Source organism: Giraffa tippelskirchi, chromosome 3 (genome assembly GCF_054371585.1).
Source record: "Giraffa tippelskirchi isolate mGirTip1 chromosome 3, T2T-mGirTip1v1.2.pri, whole genome shotgun sequence".
In the NCBI taxonomy this organism is placed as follows: domain Eukaryota; kingdom Metazoa; phylum Chordata; class Mammalia; order Artiodactyla; family Giraffidae; genus Giraffa; species Giraffa tippelskirchi.
Window position 1 is genome coordinate 109,337,908 of NC_137277.1, and position 22,057 is coordinate 109,359,964.

A 22,057-nucleotide genomic window follows, 5' to 3' on the forward strand; every position below is an offset into this window, starting at 1 on the left:
CAGGACCAACATTTAAGTGCCTCCCAGGGGCATAGGATCCCCTTTCGAAAATTTTGTACATACATGGATTGAGCAGAACTGAAAGATCATTCAGTCAATGTTAAGGAAAACAAAAAGAAATTTTTAAAAATTTAAATATCATAAGAACAAGCATATAGAAATGAGTTTAAAAAGTACAATTCATCATATTATATTAACTATATTCAAGTCTAAAGTGGCTGGTCAAAATTTCAAGGCATCTTATCTTCTTTTTTAGCTTCTTGCTTTAATCCAAGTGCCAAATATAAGGGGGAGGAAGGAGATCTTGGTCCTAAATATACCACTTGCTATATGACCTGGGATAAATCGTTTACCTTTTCTGGGTCTCTATTTCTTAATAAAATTGAGAGGTTGAAAATTACATGCATTTATTATTATCACCTACAAAGTCTGTCTTTTACAACTCAACTTATATCTCCATTCTCTAAGTACCTGAGAGAACTGTTCTTTCTAGAGCTGATCACTCATAAGCTCCATGATCCCCGCCTGTCTTTCCTATTGCTGAATATCAGGCTTACGGCAAGCAGTTAACATATGTAGAACATACAACTGAATTAATATTTATGCTTTTTTTATACCACTACAAAAAAATCTGAGATTGCTTCCTGAGTCCTAGACCTCTCTTCACCTATCTGAATATGTAATATGAATATATAGACAATAACGTACATCTTTTATCTCTTAGAGAAAAATTACCGCTTATGAAAATATTACTATATTCCTGAGTCAGGATCTGACATCCCTTGGCAGCTGATATAGCCTTAATAATATTCTAAAAATATCAATAACATTCTTATTTAGAGAGAATAATCCTTTTCACAAGCCATAACTTTTAAAAAGATTATTTTAAACACAACAATATTTTTAGTAGAAACTTAAAAGTGGTTTAATCACATCAGGATTTACAAAATAATTTGAGTTTTCAAACTAGTTTATTAGATAATTAGGTTCCTTGAGTCTATGCCCTTAATAATTGGCAGAATGAATATATGAAAACACTAAAAAGAGAGAGAGAGAAAACATTTTGAAGAACTTGTGTAAAATTTAGACATTATTTCACGTGGAAAATAGTAAAGACATTGTATCCTTGAATGAATATCTTGCTATTTTAAACATATATAGAGTTATCTTTGTTTAGTTTTCTGAAATAAGTGGCATTTATGTGAAAGTCCTCACAAAGGCTTGCAAATTGTTAGACTAAAATACTAATTTTAAGTTTTGTTACTTTTAAAGAGAAAATTAATGATAAATTATTTTACATAAAAGACTTCCTAAGCAACTATTAGACATTCTTCTATTATTTCTCTAACCAACCATTTACAATTCTCTCTTAAGAGAGATGGTTTTGAATTTTCTGGTCATCATCATTTATTATTTCTAGGTTGCAACCAAACTGTTTATCACTTTCTTAAAATGATGAGTTATAGACACTATGCAACATTTTAAATGAGAAAAAACAAACATCTATTTAAAATGTTTCTCTAATATGTCTTTCTAAAAAACAGAAAGTTCTTACAATCCTGCTGCTTTTCAAAAGTTCATTGTACAATAATTTATTCTTTGAAACTTAGAATCAGGTTTTACAGAAACAAATTATTAAGAATGATGGTTAAATTACTTGAGTGGCTCATAAAAGCACATTGAAGTGATAGCACTATTTAAAGGTACTATGAGAAACAGGAGAGAAGGTTTCCATCTAGCTCATCAAAGTTGGGGGGAGGAGGTAGGAGGAAGTCAGTTGATAACTTAAAAAAAGATACTCAACCCTTAAATGTCCTAAGGGATAGTAGGCCACCTCTTAGCTTTAATTAGTCTAATCCCACTTAAGACAAAATTTTTCATACAATCTTTCCAGTGAATCAACCTTAAGTAAGTTAAGTTCTAGTTACTCAGTCGTGTCCGACTCTTTTGACTCCAGGGACTGTAGCCTTCCAGGCTCCTCTGTCCATGGAATTCTCCAGGCAAGAATACTAGAGTGGGTAGCCATTCCCTTCTCCAAGGGATCTTCCTGACACAGTGATTGAACCAAGGTCTCCTGTACTGCAGGCAGCTTCTTTACCATCTGAGTCACCTTAGGTAAGAGGACATTAAAGGAGCCACAAGCCAATGAAAGTTTTGAAGAACAGAATAATACATCTTTAACGTTTAGTTTGCCAACTAGTAAGTTTGTTGTTTCAACATGTAATAAGGAGTAGAGATTTGTGGCTCAACAAACTGGCACATGGATTATTCTGTTTCTAATGTCAGTCTTTCTACTGACTTTAAAAACTGTCAGGCTTTAGAAGGTCCTGAACTTTATGTCTTTTTCTTTATCTGATATGACAGGGATTTCCATACCCCCACCACCACCACTCTCTCTCAATAATAGACTAAGAAGTAAAAATAATGTAAAGAATTTGGCAAATATAAAATGCTACAAAAAGTCTGATACATTTTTCAAATAACTGTAGATTAAACTGAATTTGTCTTATCCTGCCAAATGAGAAATTATCAAATTAGACCCTTATCATATTAGTCAAAATTTTAGATACAGATAATATATATAATCACTATTAACACCTAACACTTATATGGTACTCAATATATCTGAGGCATTTTTAAAGGTGAAATATATTAATATATACATATATTCAAATCCTTACTCTACCACTTGACTATGGAGCATTTTGTGCCTCAATTTCCTCATCAGTAAAATTATGTATAATAATTGTGCCCACTTAGGGTGGTCTAGAGAAGTGACTCTTAATTTTTTTGCAATATTGTTGGTTTACTGTGCAATTGTAACATTGTCTATTTACACCTGCAATTAAGATCAAAAAATTAAAAAAGGAAATTTATTCAATATTATTTCACGTAATAAGAATTACCAAAAGCACAGCTGTGAGCTATCGGTAGAGTATCTACATGAACAAAATGTGACCATTTATTACCTCTATTACCTGAGTTCAATAACATTTATAAATGCCCATTTTATTAACAAAGTACAGAAAAGCAAAAAGATGAAGTAAATCAAGCCCTCATCTACAAAATTACAGAAAAGTCTCAAAACAGTTTTAGGACCCATTAAAAAATTTAATGCATATATAATTTCAGAAAGATTCTAAAACATGATTACTATTAATAGAAGAAGCAGAAAAGGAAAAGGAAAGGGAAACAACGTTTTAGTGAATGTTCACAACATGCTGGGATTTTATATGCACTTGGTACTCTATCATTTAATAGTCACAACTCTGTGAGAAACTTTATCACTATACTAATTTTACAGACAAACTAAAGTTTGGAACTCTTAACAGTTCACAGTTGAATACTACAGAAGTCAGTATATGGAACCTGTGTTCAAACCCAGGCATGTTTCTGAAGCTCTAAAGGTTGTTTCCTATTTATAAAAAGAGTGTAAAGGTAACACTGATCACCTGTGAATACTGTGGTTAGAAGAATATAGAAACAACTATTAAGTTCAATATTTATATGAAGGACAAATTTCATAATTGTTCATTCCCTAAGTTGTAGGATTTTTATTAATAACAACAGAAAATGTATTTGTCTCACTTTTACACTCTTATCAGAAGTTCCAGGATAGGTACATTCAAGCTGTGAAGAAACATAAGGAAACTTCCTGAAGTATGTTCCTTGAAATGTTTTTAGAATGGCGAGTGACACAAAATAAGCACTCAATAAATGTTAGTGATTACCACTGTAGTAAAAAACAAAACCAAACCTCCTGTAATCACATTTTTAAAATTTTGATGAAGAAATCTTACTGGGGCGGGGGGGGGAGTCAAACCTATTATCACAGAACTAGGGATCTTTGGAATAGACTTTGACAGAAAGATAAGTAGAAAGTTGTATTAATAAAACAGAGGAAAGACATAAATCACAGAATAATTCCCAAATCATTCTCTGGTTTTGTTGATGAACCCTTAAGAGTTATCAGATAAATTTAGTAAACTGCCTTTTCAAACACTAGTAAGCTTTCCAAATACTTATGGCCTATGAATCATCAGTAATTTGCTAGACACTGTAGTAAAATAAATCAATGCTAGTGATACTGTCTCATTTAGAATGTTTTATAAATAAGTAAAAAAGCAAATACATAAGTAAATAAACAGTAAACTCAGTTATATAGTTCTTAATTTTACATGTTTATCTGCTTTAAAAATCATACATGAGAATGCCAGAAAGGTAACTTTAAGATCACCTGACTGGGGCTTCCCTGGTGGTTCAGTGGTTGAGAATCTACCTGCCAATGCAGGAGACACAAGTTCGATCCCTGGTTTGGGAAGATTCCACATGCCATGGGGTAACTAAACCTGTATGCTGCAACTATCAAACACATGTGCCCTAGAGCCTGTGCTCCACAAGAGAAGCCACCACAATGAGAAGTCCATGCACTGCAATGAGTGGCCCTTAGGTAAAGCCCCACAGCAACAAAGATCGAGCACAGCCAAAAATAAATTAATTAATTTAATTAAATTTAAAAAAACCCTCACCTGACAAAAGATACATTGGCAGAATTCATCAAGAGCAATGTGATGGCACCCTGTCTATTCAGCAAATGCTCACATGTATTTTACCTTTTCCTTACAATGTAACATGTTTTGTGATATTTTGGTCTTAATAAAATTCAAGTAATTTATCCATCTTTTTATAATGTTCTTAATACTTTGGGCATTTCTTGAAGCTTTAGTTATTAATTAGATTGTTTATTAATACAGACAGAAACTGGTGTTCAAACAAGCTTAAAATTTAAACCTCAACAAGAAATGAAAATATCTTACTGACAATGTTCTAAGTTATATGGAAAATAAGAATTTAAAACTAAACTTCTTCAATTTTGTCTTTAAAAGTAGGACTTCAAGAGAGATACACATTTTCAAGGGCCTGAAATAGTTAACTTAGAAATTTGTAACTACTTCTGGCTGCTGAATTATTCTTAAAAAAAATAAATACAGTTGGCATTGTATTGTTACCATTTTGCAATTCTACATTTTTTGGCCACACTACTGGGTGTGTGGGATCTTAGTTTACCAAGACAGGGATTGAACCTGTGCCCCCTAGAGTGGAAGCGCAACCCTCTAATCTCTAGACTGCCAGGGAATTTCCAAAATTCTGCTTTTAAAAAAATTGTGTTCTTATAATGTTAACAAAAATATGTCAAGATTTGGAACATTCAATTTGTGAATGTGATGTCTTCTACTTTCTCTTTCTTGGTATGCTCCTGACATCACACTATTCTATATCCAGGTGCCAACTGTGGGTCTTCTCAATTTGTCCAGTTGAATATGACATCATACATTATGATTTCTTATACTGGCCTGGTATACCTGCAGACTTATTCTTTTTCTTAGTTATTCAAACTTAGTCAATCATACCCAGAAGATTCTCTCAAGCACATTGAGACAACAATTTTAAGCCCCCATTTTGCTTTTCTTTTCTAAGTTCCACCTAGGTACGTTTAGGGCACAATGTTATATTCACTACTTTTAATTGTTAACTCTAGTAAAGGGATTTTAGAAGACTTAACCACTACGACAATGACTCACTCTATGGGAGAAAGTATGAGTTTTAAAATGAAATAAAAATGAACTGTAACAACAACCCTTTTACAAGTAGAGCTGACACAAACAAGAGGGGTTTCAACCAAATGGGTCCACTTATACAGGGATTTTCAATAGTAAATACTATAGTACTGCAAGATCTGTGATTAGTTGAATCCTCCAATACAGAGGAACCACGAATAAAATGACCAACAATAAATTATACTCAGGTTTCTGACTGCTTGAAGGGTTGGCATCCCTGTCTCAGAGCTGTTCAAAGATCAACTGTGGTAGTAAGTTTTTTTGTTGAGTATATTAGTTTAAGTTTATATAGATAGTGACTCTACAGATAAGAAAATCTTGGGGACCTCCGTGGTGGTCCAGTGGCTAAGACTCTGCACTCCCAGTGCAGGGGGCCCAGGTTCAATCCTTGACCAGGGAACTAGATTCCACATGCTGCAATGAAGATTGAAGATCGCGCATGCTGCAACTAAGACCCGGTGTGGCCAAATAAATAATTAAAAAAAAAAAGAAAGACAGAAAATCTTGGCCTACAACGTCCTGTAATTTGGCTCTTACATAACTCCTCAGCATTACTTCTTACCATGTACTCTCTAGTTCTTAGCTTCTGTCACTCTGACCTTCATTTAAGGTTACGTATTATGCTCTCCACCATCAGGAGTTTTGAACAAACTGTTCCTTCCACAAAACATTTTTCTCCCTCTTGATCAAGGTGACTCAAATTCATCAAGATTTCAGCTAACTAAACAGTTTTTAAAACAAAACAAAAGCTTCCCTCGGTGTTACTTATTGATTAAATTATCCTTCTAAAAGCCTTCATATTAAATACCATGTACTTCTATACAGCAAATGAAACAGTTTCATTTTGCATTAATTTATACAATTTTCTGATCAATATCCTTCCTTTATTTCTAGGACTTAAGTTCAAAAGAGCAAGACCCATGTCTCTTTTCCCTTACTATTCCAGAAAGCACATAATAGGTGTCAACCCACATTTGTTGACAAAAGACATTAGCCAACTGCTGATTAAAAAAAAAGATAAACACCAAGTCAATGACCTCTACATAGTTTTGGAGGAAAAATTATGATGACTTTTTGGATGGAACAAAACACAGAGTCATATTTGATAGAACTTGTTAAAATTGCTATTCTTCAGGGAAAAAAAAGTTCAGTAAATGGTGGTAGGGAGTAGGTGGGATGGTAAGTTACATGAAGAGACCGGCTGGAAATAAATTTAAATAAATCTTATAAAGTGAATGGAGAAAACATAAACTATCCTTTTGCTATTTTTTAGAATTTACATACAAGATTTATACTTTTAATTGTATATTACTGATCTTAGTAACCAACCTAGTATGAATTTTAATTATGAAGGGAAAAAGAACCTCAGTATCCTTGGATAAAATTTTCCTATTTTAACTATACTGTTATATTTCCAACTCATACACTTGCTTCAGACTCTGACGTATTTTCCAGTCATAGTTGCAAAGAACTATTTTCACTGTCTGACTTTTTTATGCAAGTTATTTTTTTCCCTATTTCTTTTCTGACTTGCATTCTGGGAAATAAGTTTTTAAAACATAAATGCAAAGTATATTATCTCTAACCACTACCCTAATTTACCAGGTTATTCTGAATTTCAATCCTAGCTTTCAAACTAGTAAAAATGAGCTTCTCTATCTCCTTATTCCATTGGAAACTTTGTCTTTACTTGAAATACTCTCTTCTGAGGACCCCTCCTCTACCTAAATTCTGATTAACTCAATGTCCTCCCAAGAAATGCACTGTGACTTACTCTACAGAATTCTAATTGCTTCTTTACTCTGAGTATTTATATACTCAGTTTGGTGTCATTTTACAAAGGTTCCTTAAGTGTTTTTCAGTATAAGTTTCAGTCACTAAAAAACAAACAAAAAAAAAGACTTAATCTTAAAAACTTCTGTTTTATTTTTGTCTTCTATTCAAACCAGTTGGCAAATACAGAAAACATCATAAAAATGTTAAGTGACTATGCCATCTGTATTTTGAATGAACATACAATAATTTGGATTACTGATTAAAATACCAAAAGTCCATCTTAGGTCCACACATTTTATCTTATCTGACACCGAAAAACTTACTGTCTACCACTTTTAAGACTGACAGTCTTCACTGGTTCTCCAGTTTATATTTTCCCAGGATAGTGAGAAATGCATTTTGCAATAAGAAGCAAAATAAAAAACCAGTATAGATTACATCCACTATTCCTGCCTCAACTGACTAGGCTTTTCACCCTGTTAGGTAAGATTAGATCAGTCTAACAGACCTAATTCTGTATCAAGCTATGATGATTGTTAGCTAATACTCAATTCTCTTCAAGGTAGTCATGTGACAATTGATTAGGGGCTAGGACTGCAATTTTCCTGAGTCATTCTTTTTCTCTATCCTTTAATACATAAAATTATAAAATTAGCAAAAAAATTATAAAAAAATTAAATTCCATTATAAAATCAGTACATGTATATGAGCTGATTCTTAAAAACAAATCCAAGAGTTGGACATGACTTAGCGACTAAAGCGAGAGAGAATACTAAAGTATGCAAAACAGTTAAGAATTTTTCAACCTTCCAGCATCCCACATAGATACTTTCTATAAGCTAAGGAGTCAATTATTTTTTAGAACATTTCTTAATGTATTTACATAACTATAAGGCATATATTTCACACAACTTTTCGTTTTATAAAAATATATGCATATAAATAAAATTGTGTTACATGCGTACAAATATATCTTTATATGTTGTATACATGTTAATCTTTTTTTTTTTACATAAATGGAATCATACTATACACATTATTCTGTGACTGGGTTTCAGTTTAGCTTTAGCAATCTTTCCAGGTTTTTAGCCCACAAGTCAAATTTTGCATGACTGTTGTTAGCTCTTATCTTTAGACATCATAGGTAGTATTTCCTAACTTCTTACCCCATAATATTCCAAAATGAATGGATTATTAGTTTCAGTGCCGAGGAAAATGAGTAATGCAGCTTTTTCCATTGTAATGTTGCTTACTTAAGAGTGTTATAACCAGTTTTCATTCAATTTAATATCATTTTTCATCATTCCCAAAATGTTTAAATCTATAAATTTATATTTTAGTAAAAATATATGTAAATACATAAAGAATATATACATTTAGTAAATCAAGGTTTAAAATTAATAAAAACTAAAATTTACCTTTATAAAAAGCAAAAGCAATATAATATAGCAAATCTGCCTGCTAATTAGAAAAACCGGACACATACACAATTCATTTTCTGACTCAATTGTACAAAAAAACAGAGAAGCTGCTGAAAACTGTTTTCAGAGAATTCTTACCAGCTTAAAGAAAACTTTAAAAACAGCTTATCATCATACTAAAAACACAGAAACCACAAACGGTAAGAACAGCAGACCAGAAAAGCAATATGAGATTAAAATCTGTATTATGTGGATCGAGTCTCCTCTCATATATATATAAGAAAACTGTAGTAATGTGACTGATAGTTTTGTTTTTTAACAGACCAAATAATACTATATTCTTCAAACTAGAAACAGGAGTCAAATCAACTGGATAGCAAAATGAACACCTACTAAAAATTTACTAATCTTAAAAAAAGCTAACCTGGATCACTTAAATAAGATGTGCAATAATATAAGCTGTTAGGTTTTATTATCAAAAAAGATTGTTAAAAGAAAATGCTATAGTACTTGTAGAAGAAAATACAGTTCACTTTTACATTTCTATAAAATAATTAAAAGTTACTACTTGCTAAATAAAAAAGGAATTCATAAGGATTGGCATGAGTTATGAAAGCCTATGGCCACACAAAATCATTGCCATAATTACTGGTGGTATTTGTAGCTGGTAAGAGCTTTCTGATATACAGTGAACTGAACACTGTAGCTTTAATTGAAGTTTGAATGTTATAAACAGTTAGATGTCTGGCTCTGGCCTGCATTCTAATACCATCAGCAGAACAGAGATGGGAAGCATAAACAAACCTTTTAACTAGATTACAGTCTCCAAAATGGCCAAGAAATCCTTCAGCACAAACTCCAGTGTGACGAATGTAGAAGAAGGAAAATGACTTTGGAATAATGCTAAAAAACAACCTCTAAATTTCTGTCATTACTGGAATATGTATTTGATTTCTCCTAACTATTTTGATGTTACTTAATATTCAGTAATGACAACTTTATTCATCAATAATTGAAGTTTGAATGTTCACTGTGTTCACTGAATGTTCACAACAGTGTTCAGTTCACTGTATATCAGAAAGCTCTTACCAGCTACAAATACCACTGGTATGATAAATACCCAAATAAATAAAAATCTTTTCTATTTTACATAACATATACTTTTTAGATCAGTGAACTTTTCAGATTAGTAAAGAAGCTATGTAAAAATCAACACGTTTTGTTGAATGTGGAATATCTCCCTCCTCCACCACTGAACCTAGATTATTATTTTCAAATACTAGAGATATTAAGAATGTATGGATTATGTTAATTAGTGGTCAACAGAGTAGCAGATACTTCTGGAATCAAGGCGTAGAAAACAACAGCTTTGAATACAAGGAAAAATCACAGAATTTAATTACAAGTTCTCTTAAGAAAAGGTTACATAGGTCAAGCCAAGTAAGGACTCAAATCAGAATTATAACCAACTCTGAACTGTATGCTTTCCGCCATGTATGGTATCATTAGTGAGTTTCTTTTCTGTCCAGCTACATTAGAAGATAAACCTTAATATATGTTAAGCCTAGTTCACCCTTTGTCTGTCTGAAGAATTATACTGAGTCATTCCCACCTCTAAAATCTTACATGATATAGAAATATCTCAAAGAGAAATGCTAAAGAGTTAGAATCTCTACTTTCAACTGAATTACCTGTAGGTTATCTAAAGGAGATTATTTAGGACCATAGATTTTTTTTCACTCCCACCAATTATTTAGATTAGTTTAAAAGCAATAAATCACATTTATTATAAAGTTTCTTTTCTGAAGAATAACAGATGACATAGAATAGTTCTATAGCATTTAAAAATATTTCCAAACTCTACTGGTCATAATGCATTGGTATAATATTTATAGGATAATAGAGTCAATGTAAGAATATAGAATGAACTGCATTACTTAGGATGGATATGAAAGTTACTTGATTAATAAAATAGAATTTTTTTAAATTATTTTTTTCTCCTAAAAGTAAAGGATGTAAAAATCATCTTTGCTAGCTGGATCTTAATTCAGTAGCTGCTTTAAAGAACAACTACATAATAATTTCGGCATCTAGAGAATCCAAGTCGTACATTCTTGTACCAAAAAAATTTGACTTTAAGCAATACTAAAAAGAGTATGTTAAACTTCATACTATATTCATCATGTAGTAATTATGAAAAATATTGTAAGATAGAGGGTACAGAAAGTACGCATATATACATACCAAAACATTAGGCAATATAAACTCTGTTTTGTTTATAGGTTTTCCAATATCAACAGTTATACAAAAATTTTTATAGTAAATATTCACTGGATCACAAATTGTTGAAACCTCCAAACTTCATGAAACAAAATGCTAAATTTAATTCCATGCAAGGCAAAGGAAGTTCAATATCTAGAAGGTCTAAGTTTCATTTTTGCTGTATGATGAGAAGACTGACTTTATGTATATTTTATTTCCAAGTTGTACACTGGTCTGCATCTACGTTCCTTATAAAGAACCGGATTTTTTTGGTTTGTTTTTCTGTCCTTATAAATTTTGAGAAAATTTCCATTACCCTATCAACAAGCTATTGGGGCCATAATTTTATTAATGTTTACCAGAGTACTTTCTGACTGATAAAAATTCTTTACTGTGATTGTGTGTTTAATTAGAAAGTGTCATCAATTTACCATGATGGAATATTTTGTCACTAATAGGTTGTTTTTTTTGTTTTATTACTAATAGGTTTCCTCATTTATAACATGGAGACAATGTTACAAAGTTCACAGGACCACTTTAAGGACTGACTGTGATTGATAATATTTATCACAGTGCTAGTAAGTTAAAATGAATAGTAAGTAATATAATATTACTAAAACAGAAAATTAAGAATGAATGTGAAAGAGAGCAGAATTGACTGACCCTCAGAAATCTATTTACCTTCACAAAATACTGTACCCAGCAGGGGATCCCCTCCTTTTTTTAACTAGTGAAAAAGTATTATTCTAAAAGGTATATAAGAGCAAAGGAAATTCAGGAAATCTCTAACATGCTTTTAAATTTATATATAAAAACTTCGACAGAACTAAGATAGTATTTTTTGTTTCTAAGAAATAATTCAACTAAGAACTCATTTTACTAAGGTACTAGAAATGATGTCACATTTAAAGATTAAAAACTGCAACTGATTTAAAACTAGAACTGGGAAGTTTCTTATGAGGATATTGGAGAAATACATGAAGTACACATTAAAAATTCCGAAACTAAATGGTATGTGTGTGTTAGTTGCTCAGTCATGTCTGACTCTTTGTGACCCCATAGATTGTATGTAGCTGCTCTGTCCATGGAATTCTCCAAGCAAGAATACTAGAGTGGGTTGCCATTCCCTTCTCCAGGGGATCTTCCAGAGCCAGGGATGGAACCCTGGTCTCCTACTTTGCAGGCAGATTCTTTATCATCTGAGTAACCAGGGAAGCCAATTAATTATTCCATTTTAAGTAAATCATACTGTCAGCTTAAACTACGGTAGAAAATAACTAAATGCTCAAGACGATAATGTACAATGTCGTCCAATGAACCATGAAAGATAACCTCTTATATGAGATGTAAAGAGAAAGTCACTTTAGAAAGAAAAAAAGTTTAAGATCAGAGAGCTGGGTTTTTAGGAGGGGATAATTTAGTAAAAAACATATACTTTAATGAACAGTGTTGGTCACCTTCAAAGAAAAGTATATAGCAATAAAATACCAGAAGCGATAGCCATATACACTATTTTCATGGTCTAAAATTACTGAATTATATACAGAATAGAAATCTCCAGAATACAGTATTAAGTGCAAATTTTTTTCTTTATATTAGTCTGTTCTAATAAAATACACCAATATCCTTTTTAAACATGCATTTTTCTACCTGGCACTATCCATTTAGTTCATAAAATTAATTTAGGTAGAAACATCAAATAAAGATATGACCAATACACCTGTGTAACACAATTAAGATACCTCTCCACAAACTGTAGGGACCCATCCTTGTTTCTCAGACGCCTAGTATGGTGCCTGACATACATCAGATACTCGATAAATGTTTAATGAGTGAGTACAATCTGTTTTGCACATACATTTAAAATACAGACAAGTTTGCAAAGGTTCATAGGTTGCACATAGGCTTTCTGGCTGACTTCCTGGGGTCCCACTGATGACTAGGAATAATCTTCATATCCACAGAAAACTGGAAAGTTGGTAATTGTCTGGGTAAGGACCGAAAAAAACAAAGGGAAACATGTCACCTAAGTTACAGTTGCTTTATAGAGCTGGTAAATGCAGGCTAATCATTCCAATAACCTATTCTGCCAGTTACTCAATGAAATGAAATTTAAGTATATTCCGAACATTTGCTAGTATACTCTTAATTGGAATTTTTTTAATCCCTTATTTAAAATAAATCACTTTTGTCAAATTGCATCCTGTACAGAATATGTTTTTACTTCTTACGAGTACTATTTGTTAACAGGATTTAATTTGGCCACTAGAAAAAGTGAGAACCATAGTAAAGATAAAGAAAAAAAATCATGGTAGTGAATACACTGTAGCAGGAAGAAAAGGAAAAAGGAAGAAAATGAAGAAATTCTACATCTAAGAGTCAAGAAATTCAAATACGTCTAACTATAATATCAAATATGACAAACAACCATTAGGGCCTACTGTGTACTGAACACTGTGCTGAGGGGGATATAAATGCCAACAAGAAAAAAAAAAATTTAGTCTTACTTAAGTAGTTCATAGAGCAAGAATCATAAAAAAGCATTTATAATACAATACGCATTTTTCATATATATATATATATATATATATATATATATATATATAACTTAATACAGGAGTAAGAAGTATATTCACTGATTAACTAGAAGTTCAGGGGGGAAAATAACCATTAGGGAAAGCTGAAATAATTCTCAAAACAGTCACAATCCACAATGAGAGAAATCAGTACCCCCCCTAAAAAAAAAAATCAACAATAAATTACTGAACTGTAAATGGACAAAATTACAGCTTTATAGCTATTTATTTTAATATTCTTAGAATATGACCCCATATAAAACCCTTAAGTGTCATGTGCATGATAGTTTCATTCCTGATAAAAGAAAATGAGATAGTGTAGCTTAGTGAATGTCAAGAGACCAGAGTTCTCTGGTCCATGTGCTGTCCACTTATAGGCCTTAGAACTCTGTGTAAGCTTCTACAATTCTCTGAACTCCCGCAATATGGAAAATGAAGAGTTGGACAAACTGACCTCCAAGATACCACCTCCATGAAACTTACAACTCTAAAATATATCTTAATACTTAAGAAATAAGACATAAAAAAATAAACAGCTTTTTTAAAGGTAAGTCATTATTCAACTTAGAGGCAGTCTAAAATCTTCAAACCATATAGGGTTACCCTGAGGGTGGTAGAATAAGAAATGTTTTCAAATAAAAACAGAAAGTAAGTAAAAGTATTATAATCAAGCTACAAATATTCTCTCAGCTGCATACTGGGAAACTACCACCCCAATAACCTACTCAATTCGCTTTACTTAAAAGTTATTTCTTCATTATGTTCTACTTCCGTCTTTTATGTTAAGGTTGCTGAGGTATTAAGGTGAGGACAAGAAATCCTAGGTGGATCTGAAATACTATTATTGGGAGACAAACTTGAACTTGGCACAGATTTCTGCCAAAGTGCACCAAGTACATCTCAGAGAAAGGTAAGAAATTGTTCAAATTCACAACAGAAAGGAGAGAAATAGGACCATGTTGTTTATTGCTACACAGCTTTTCCTTCCCCTGTGTAAATGCCTACTTTTGCACACAGCTGGTAATTAAAATTTTACAGAACAAGCTTCTACACATGCAATGCTTTCCTGTCTCTAAAGTGTAAATATATTGTGTTTTCGCTTTACCATTAAGAAAATCAAAAAATTAAAAGTAGTATCATGTCTAATATTTGTGTCAAATATCCTTCTAGATTTATTTTTCTTCAATCCTTTCTAGTTGATCAAACTGCTGTTTTCACATTGCCAGTCTGATCACAAAATTGCTACTTTACAGGAGAATATTTTTTGCTGACATAAATTATGGGATCAGAGATACCAATGCAGTTACAAAAAAGGGTGTGTATGTGTGTGCATGTGTGTGAGAGAGAGAGAGAGATTGTGTGTGTGTGTGTGAATGTGTGCATCCATCTTTAAGGAAAGGATAAAGAAATGTACATATGAAACAAAATACCACTTTCTAATGTAAGCCCTAGTAAAAGGCCTACATCAGAAACATACTTTCTAGCATTTCTGAAATCAAATACAGTACTGAATTTGAAAACCATTCACTGAGAACATACCATGTAAAAATGAAAAATAGTTATTTTTATCAAGACTGTTACTCTATAAACCTAAATCTGATTTATCTTTCAATTTATATCTCACTACAATGCATGTACTAACTATACCATCATGATTTCCTTGACTCATGAAAACATTTTAGGAATTTGTATCCTTTCACATAGAGTGAGCAATTTGGTTCAGTACCCCCCAGAGATGAAAAACTCATCTCAATTTACAACAGTAAATAAATAATTCAGTTAAAACTGCAAGTGGTACCAATCCAGCAAACTATTGATGGAGAGGTTTGGCCTTCCATGAAGTCAGAACAACATAAAAGTTTTCAATGGGGATTACTTGTTCAGACAAGTTACAAAGATTAGAAAAATACTCAGATTAATTATGAAACAGATAATATTCTCATCTTATGTAAAATAAATATCACGAACGTATATAGGGAGAAACAATACCAGTGATATTTGACTTAAAGCATTTTAAGCTTTTAACTTTAATATGCTGATATATGAAACAAACATTAAACAAAAAAAGCAATAATACAAGTCAAAACCTAACCAAAGGCCTCTATCAACCAAAATTTTGAAATTTTCTATGCAAGTCAGACAAAACGAAAAAAAGGAAAATTAAACCCAGGAAGCAAAAACCAATTAAGTCTGTTCCAACACTGAAGTCAATATCCAAATCACATACAGAACCAAAAACGGGAAAACACTCAGGTCTACAAATGGATAAGCAGTTCCGATACAATCCAGATCCCGACATTTTCCCACTGAGAAACAAATGCAGTGGAGCTTTTCCTAGGGAAAAAGGAAAAAAGCTCTCCAAATGATTTTTTTAAAGTGACATCTAGAAAGTGTGCCTCTTTCTGTCTCTTTCCCTGGCGCCTCATTGGAGGAAGGAGGGGGTTGTTTTTGTATTCTCCCCCACTGGAGCAAGACACAATCAGATGTTAGCTGGAGGAGAGAAACCACTTTTGACAACAGCAAATAAAAATAAAAAGTGCCCTTCCTCCTCTGACAGGATGGGCACCCACCTCACACACCCCTCCTCACTCCAGCCCCTCCTTCACCACCCCCCCAGCACCACCCCCTCCTCACCCCGGAGCTCCACTGCGTATGTGGTTTGGTGCTACTGTTGCCCCGGAGTTAAAGTCAGAGCCAGAGGAAGGCAATGAAGCCCCCACAGACACACTTACCTTTTCTGCCCCCCACTTTTGAGTGCCTTCCCTGGAGCTGTGGAGGATGACACAAAGGGTAATAAAGGGGGGGGGGGAGTGGAGGAGGAGGAGAAGGCGAAGGAGGAGGAGAGCTGGGGAAGTGGCTGCTCCTGGGTGTAGTGAGATGTCTCCAGCCAGGGCCAAGCAGCAGCAGCAGTAGCAGCAGCAGCAGCAGCAACACCAGAGAAGGGTCTGTGTTGCTAAGAGGCTTTTGGTCTCTTTCTCTTCTCTCACGGCCAAAGAGAAGGAGGATGGAGGGGGTTCGGGAGAGAGGCTAGTGGAGGGGTGAGGGGGTAGGAGTCGTGGATGGGGGTTTTCGAAGAAGAAGAAACTCCTTCTCCTTCTCTCTCAGGCTCAATCCCCCTCTCAGGTCTCAGGGCTGGAGGGTGGGGGAAGGAACTCAGCCGCCTTCCCCCCACCCCCCTCAATTCAAGGTTGAAGTGGGGTAAAATTAGTGTCCTGTCTCTTTAAAAATAGAAATAAAAGGTGCCCCCCCTCTGCCACTGCCTCTCTCTTCATCATCAGCTGCTGCTGCTGCTGGGGTCTCTCTGCTTGGGGGGGGAGGGGGGTTCGGGTAGAAGAGACGGGAGGCACTCACTGCGCATGTCCCTCTCTGACGGGAGGCTGGTTGGTTGAAGGCAGGAGGAGGGGGAGGGGAGGAAATGAGATGGTTTCCCAGAAGGCTCCGAGGCGATCGCGACCCGGAAGACATTGTAGCAGGGGGTAGCGAGGCGGGGGCGGAGAGTAGGAGGAAGTCGCTACTCTTTAACACCCCCAGTCCCCTCCTCCCTCCTAAGGGAAAGTGGAGGAACGGAAGTGGGCGTGGACGGAGGCGAAAGAAGGTCACGTGTTTGGGCAGGAGAGGGGCGGGGTGGGGAGGCGGTGCCTGCGCGGAGCATGCCGGGAGTCTTGGTGAATTCGTTGGCAGCTGCAGGTGAAGCAGAGCAGAGAACGCTGCGAGAGGAGCTTGTGGAGCGATTCCACCGTCTCCGAAATCTCTCTCTGCCCTGGTAAGAGCTAACTTTTCCATGAAAGGTAACCAGGAGTGGACTAGCCACAGCCTTGGGCGCCTGTGGCGAAAGGCGAATCGAAAAGGAGAGGAGGGAACGCTTTGGAGACTGGGAATGCGGGAAGGGGGGCAGGCTTGTCTAGGCCAGGCAGGCCAGAATCTAGGCGGGCTCCTTCCGTCTCGTGGCTTCCCTTTGAGCCAGCCGGCGGCGAATCCTGGACGAGCGTAGGGAGCGTAGATGAGCTCATGAACCTAAATCTGTGGCATGTGGTGACTACACTCGGTAATGGTGAGAAATGTGATGGTCCAGGTGTAAGAGATAAATGGGAATCTCAGAACCCTCAGCAGATGACTCTGTTAACTGCTTCTTCACCTCAGAGTAGGGCACCTGTCCAGGGAAAGAAACAAGCTATGTGAATTTTGACAACTTCTGTCATTCGGTGTATTGTTTATATTGGGTGTTACTACCATCAGCCCTTACTTCGTTAACCTCCCAGGAATTCTGGAGTGGCTTTGAGGAGGGAGCAAGCTGACACTTGGTTCTTTAGTAGAATGTCCTTCCGTGTTTTGCGTTGTTTCCACAACAAAATGCCTCTGGCATTTCTCAGAAGGGGTGTATGGAATTGTGTAATTCTTGATACTGTGTGTTATCGTTGATAGAGAAGGGACATCATCAAAGTTTTCCCTTTCTGTCGTGTAGATGCGAGATTTTTAAAAGGATGTTCTTAGTTTCTTTGGTTACTAGCCTCAGATTTAGAGCCGTTGGTTTCTCAAATGCTACTGTTTTTACTGGAAGTAATGTTTGCCTCATGTTAATTCAGAGGGTTTAAGAGAGACGGATTTTCATTAATAATTTTTTTTTAGTAAAATAGCACCGTTTCTGTCTCACATTCTGTCCATACAATCATAACTGAAACCATTACAGTCTTTCAGTTATAATTTTTTGTAAACGTGCATTGAAAGACTGTAATTTACGTATGTATTTTTTAAAACCAAGACTCTGAAATTCCTCATGTTTATTGTGTTTGTATTACTTAATTCTGTAGTGATTTCTTTTAGGGTAGGCCATCAGTTAAAGTTACTTCTTGTTCTTGTATGTTTTGACAGTGAATTTTGTTTATGCACCACTGACTATTGCTTTTCTGTGTGTGCAATAATCCTGTCAGATGGAATAAAAACTGGACTCTGGTGCCTTAAAGTTTTGTTTCTATTGAAACCAAATATATGACACTTTAGAACAAAAAATTTATAACAGAGCCGTAAAAGTGCCATAGATAACAAACTTTAAATCGTTCTTTGTGACAAAATACTAAATGTGCAAAATCATAGTTATAAAATATAATGATTAGTTCTAATGATTAGTAAACAGATGTGGAAAAATGCACAAGCCACAGATATACAGTATAATAAATAATTGTGAACATAGTATTCTGTATCAAAATGAAGAATTAGAACATTGCTGTCCCCTTTACTTTTATTTCAAGTATTTTTTAACCACCTTTGTCAACATTCCTAAACAATATACATTGGTTTTGCCTTTTATTTTTAAATAACCTGTATGTAACTGAATTACATGTTATGTATCATTTTCAGTCAGTCCTGTTAGGTCTAGTTCATGTATTTTCATTGCTGATAGTAATGTTTACAAGTAAGTATAGTGTAGTAAATCTTTTTGTGAACGTGCACACTTAATTTAACTAGTCTAGTATTGTGGACATTTGGATTGTGGCTAGGTTTTAGCGCTTAGAAATAGTACAACTCTGTGTAATCTTACACATGCATTTTATGTACATAGCATGCATTTCTGCAGAATGTAGATTATGCTAAACTTTTCAAAGTGAATATATCAATTTATACTCCCACCAACAATGTATGATAGATCCTTTTTCCTACAGTTTTGAAAAACAGTTGGTAGTTTTTGTTTTTGCCAATCTGATGAAAGTTGCTTTATGTTATTATTTTAATTTGCAGTTCCTGATTGTTAATGGGGTTGAACAGTTTTTCAAAAATTTATTGGCTATTTGAGAGTTGAATGTTGTGAGGCCTTAGGTTCCTGAAACTGTCTTTACTATACTGTTAGTTTGACTGGGTGTATAATTGTAAATTGGTAATGTTTCTCTTCAGATTTGAAGAGAAACTCTTAGTGTTTGATAAAAATTGGACTCCATTCTTGTTTTTAATGCTGCATTTCACTTTCTTCTCCCCTATGGAAGCTTCTGCAATATTTTTGTTTGAAGCTTATAGATTGTTCTCTTTGTTTTATACAATGTTCTGAAACATCACAGTAATGTGAGATAATTTATGAGTCCATAGAAATTTATATACATTTCATGTGTTCTTTCAGCCTAGCAACCTGTATCCCTCAGCTCTAAAGTTTCTGATTCACTTTCTGTAATTTCTTTACCTCAATGTTTTTTGTACCTGCAATTAGACATTGTACTACTGGACCTATTTCTTTTCTCCCATTTTTCATCTTTTTTCCAGTTTTTTGCTTTACACTTCCTGGGAAATTTACTTGATTTTTCAAACCTTGAAATTTTCATTTCTCCTATGATTTTCAGTACCATTTTTTCATCTTCGTATTTTTTTTTCCCCACGGCATTTCCAGTATTTTTTTCTCTTTATGGATTTAAAGTTTTGTTTTGAGGTTTTATTTCTCCCAGCGCACTCTGTGTTTTCTAAGTTATTCTTTGTGTTGGTGTATTTTAGTCTCACTTTAGAGGCTTTCCTCGGCTCTGTTGTGATCCTTGATTGTGTTCAAATTTTTGTAAGGAACGTTGGAAACCTATTTCACGCCTCTCTTAACTTAGCTAAGGTTTGCCAGCTGTTGATGGTTCTCACTGTGGAAAGATTTGGTGGGACAAATTTGGTAGGGAAACCCAGAAATCAATTTCCTTAAAATTTCTTTAGGTATTGGGAAGTTTTTTCTCTTGGGCTAGTAAGAGTCCAACAAGAAGGATTTTCTAATCTTCTGCCTCAGAGTCAGTGGTTCTCAGCTGTTTCAATATGATCTCCCCAAGACATTTGTCAGTGTCTCAGAGACACATTTGGTTATCAGAAATGAGTTGCTACTGAAAACCACTGGATAGCTGCAGGTGGTGTTGAACATCCTACGATGCATAGGGCAGCCACTCACAAAAGAGAAATTATCCAGTTCTAAAGGTCAGTATTGCCTCTTGCTCCAAGGTATAAGCCTGATTTCCAGTGCTCTGAGAACCAGGTGAAAACAGAGCTCAGGAATCTGAACATTCATTTTTTTTTTTTTATTCTTTGGTACTCTCATCCTCTACTGTGCCTGCTGTCCCCTAGTGTAGGACCCTTCTGTATTATCCTCTCTGGAACCACTTGTTTTCTGATGGAGTGGAGTAAGGGCTTCGGCTTAATTTTGACCATTTTAGCACTGCAGGCCTTTTGGAGATGGTTTTGTCAATGAATTTTAACCCAAACTAAAATACCGGCTATTAAGTGACCTTGATGTTATGTGTTTATCTTATTTGAACAGGATTGGCTGATGAGTCTAGATAGCTTTGTACATTGTACTAATGCTTTAATGGAAAAATAAGATATGAGTTGAACATTATAAACTAGGAGGTGGATGAAATCTGGAATAGATAGTTGGCTTCCCTGGTGGCTCAGATGGTAAAGGATCTGCCTACAGTACAGGAGACCCAGGTTCAATCCCCGGATCGGGAAGATCCCCTGAAGAAGTGAATGGCTACCCACTCCAATGTTCTTGCCTGGAGAATTCCATGGACAGAGGAACCTGGAGGACTACAGTCCATGGGGTTGCAAAGAGTCAGAGATGAGTAAGCAACTAACACTTTCATTCTCACATTCCCCATTCTTTTATTTCAATTTGCTTTCCCCTTTTCACTCCTAGTGTGGCTTAGTTATTTTTCACACAAGCATGTGTTGAGATTGCTAGTTTTTTCTAATATGTTTCCCTTAATCTCACATAGTTCTCTTTCTTCTTCTTCACCTCCAATAAAGTCTTTGTCTTTTGTATTTTATACTGCTTCTTTGACTAATACTGGAATTGAGATTACTATGATGTTTTGTCTAGTGAAGTATGAAGATTGAAGTCAGATTTGCAAGATTAAAATTCTAAGTGTGTTAGTTTTCTTTGGGCACACTCATACACGTGTTCAGTTTTCCTTAATCTTTCCACAGTGTAGAAAAATAAACACTTTTTATATGGATGACCCAGAAATGTCAACTTATACTGCTCTCTTAAAATAATCACTTCTCCTAATAGTTCCATATATATCTATATCAGCTGACTTTATAATGAGTAAATACCTAAAATATTTTCTCTAAAACCTGTTGGTTTGTATTATGTCCAGGTGTGTTAGCACCACTTTGATGCAATGTCTGATGGCATAATGTATTTAAAAAATTATGTTGAAATAATTTTATGTGATATACTTTGTAAAAGTTAAAATTTTGTTGTTATGGTTACTACTCATCACTTTGTATACTCAAATCATAAGATCCATTACTTAAGTATGCAACGTGATTAATTTTTAAGTTCCCAAAAATTAATATACATTCAGTGTAAAAATGAAAAAATGAAATTCACCTGTAATCTCTACACTCATAAATAATTCTGTTAATATATGTTGATATATGTTATTTCAGTATT

General features: G+C 34.5%; 2 protein-coding genes across 12 annotated transcripts in view; one reads left to right on the top strand and one right to left on the bottom strand.

Moving 5' to 3' along the window:
* The window catches only part of MBD5 (methyl-CpG binding domain protein 5), a 454,579-nt gene extending 437,623 nt beyond the window's left edge, over positions 1–16,956 (bottom strand). For all 3 annotated transcript variants that reach the window (XR_014079644.1, XM_081580531.1, XM_081580530.1), the window contains exon 1: positions 16,386–16,956. The gene's annotated coding sequence lies outside the window, so the exon portion shown is untranslated. The remainder of the gene's footprint in view (positions 1–16,385) is intronic.
* A 391-nt stretch (positions 16,957–17,347) lies between these two features.
* Positions 17,348–22,057, top strand: part of ORC4 (origin recognition complex subunit 4) — a 100,112-nt gene continuing 95,402 nt past the window's right edge. For all 9 annotated transcript variants that reach the window (XM_081580551.1, XM_081580553.1, XM_081580555.1 and 6 more), the window contains exon 1: positions 17,348–17,416. The gene's annotated coding sequence lies outside the window, so the exon portion shown is untranslated. The remainder of the gene's footprint in view (positions 17,417–22,057) is intronic.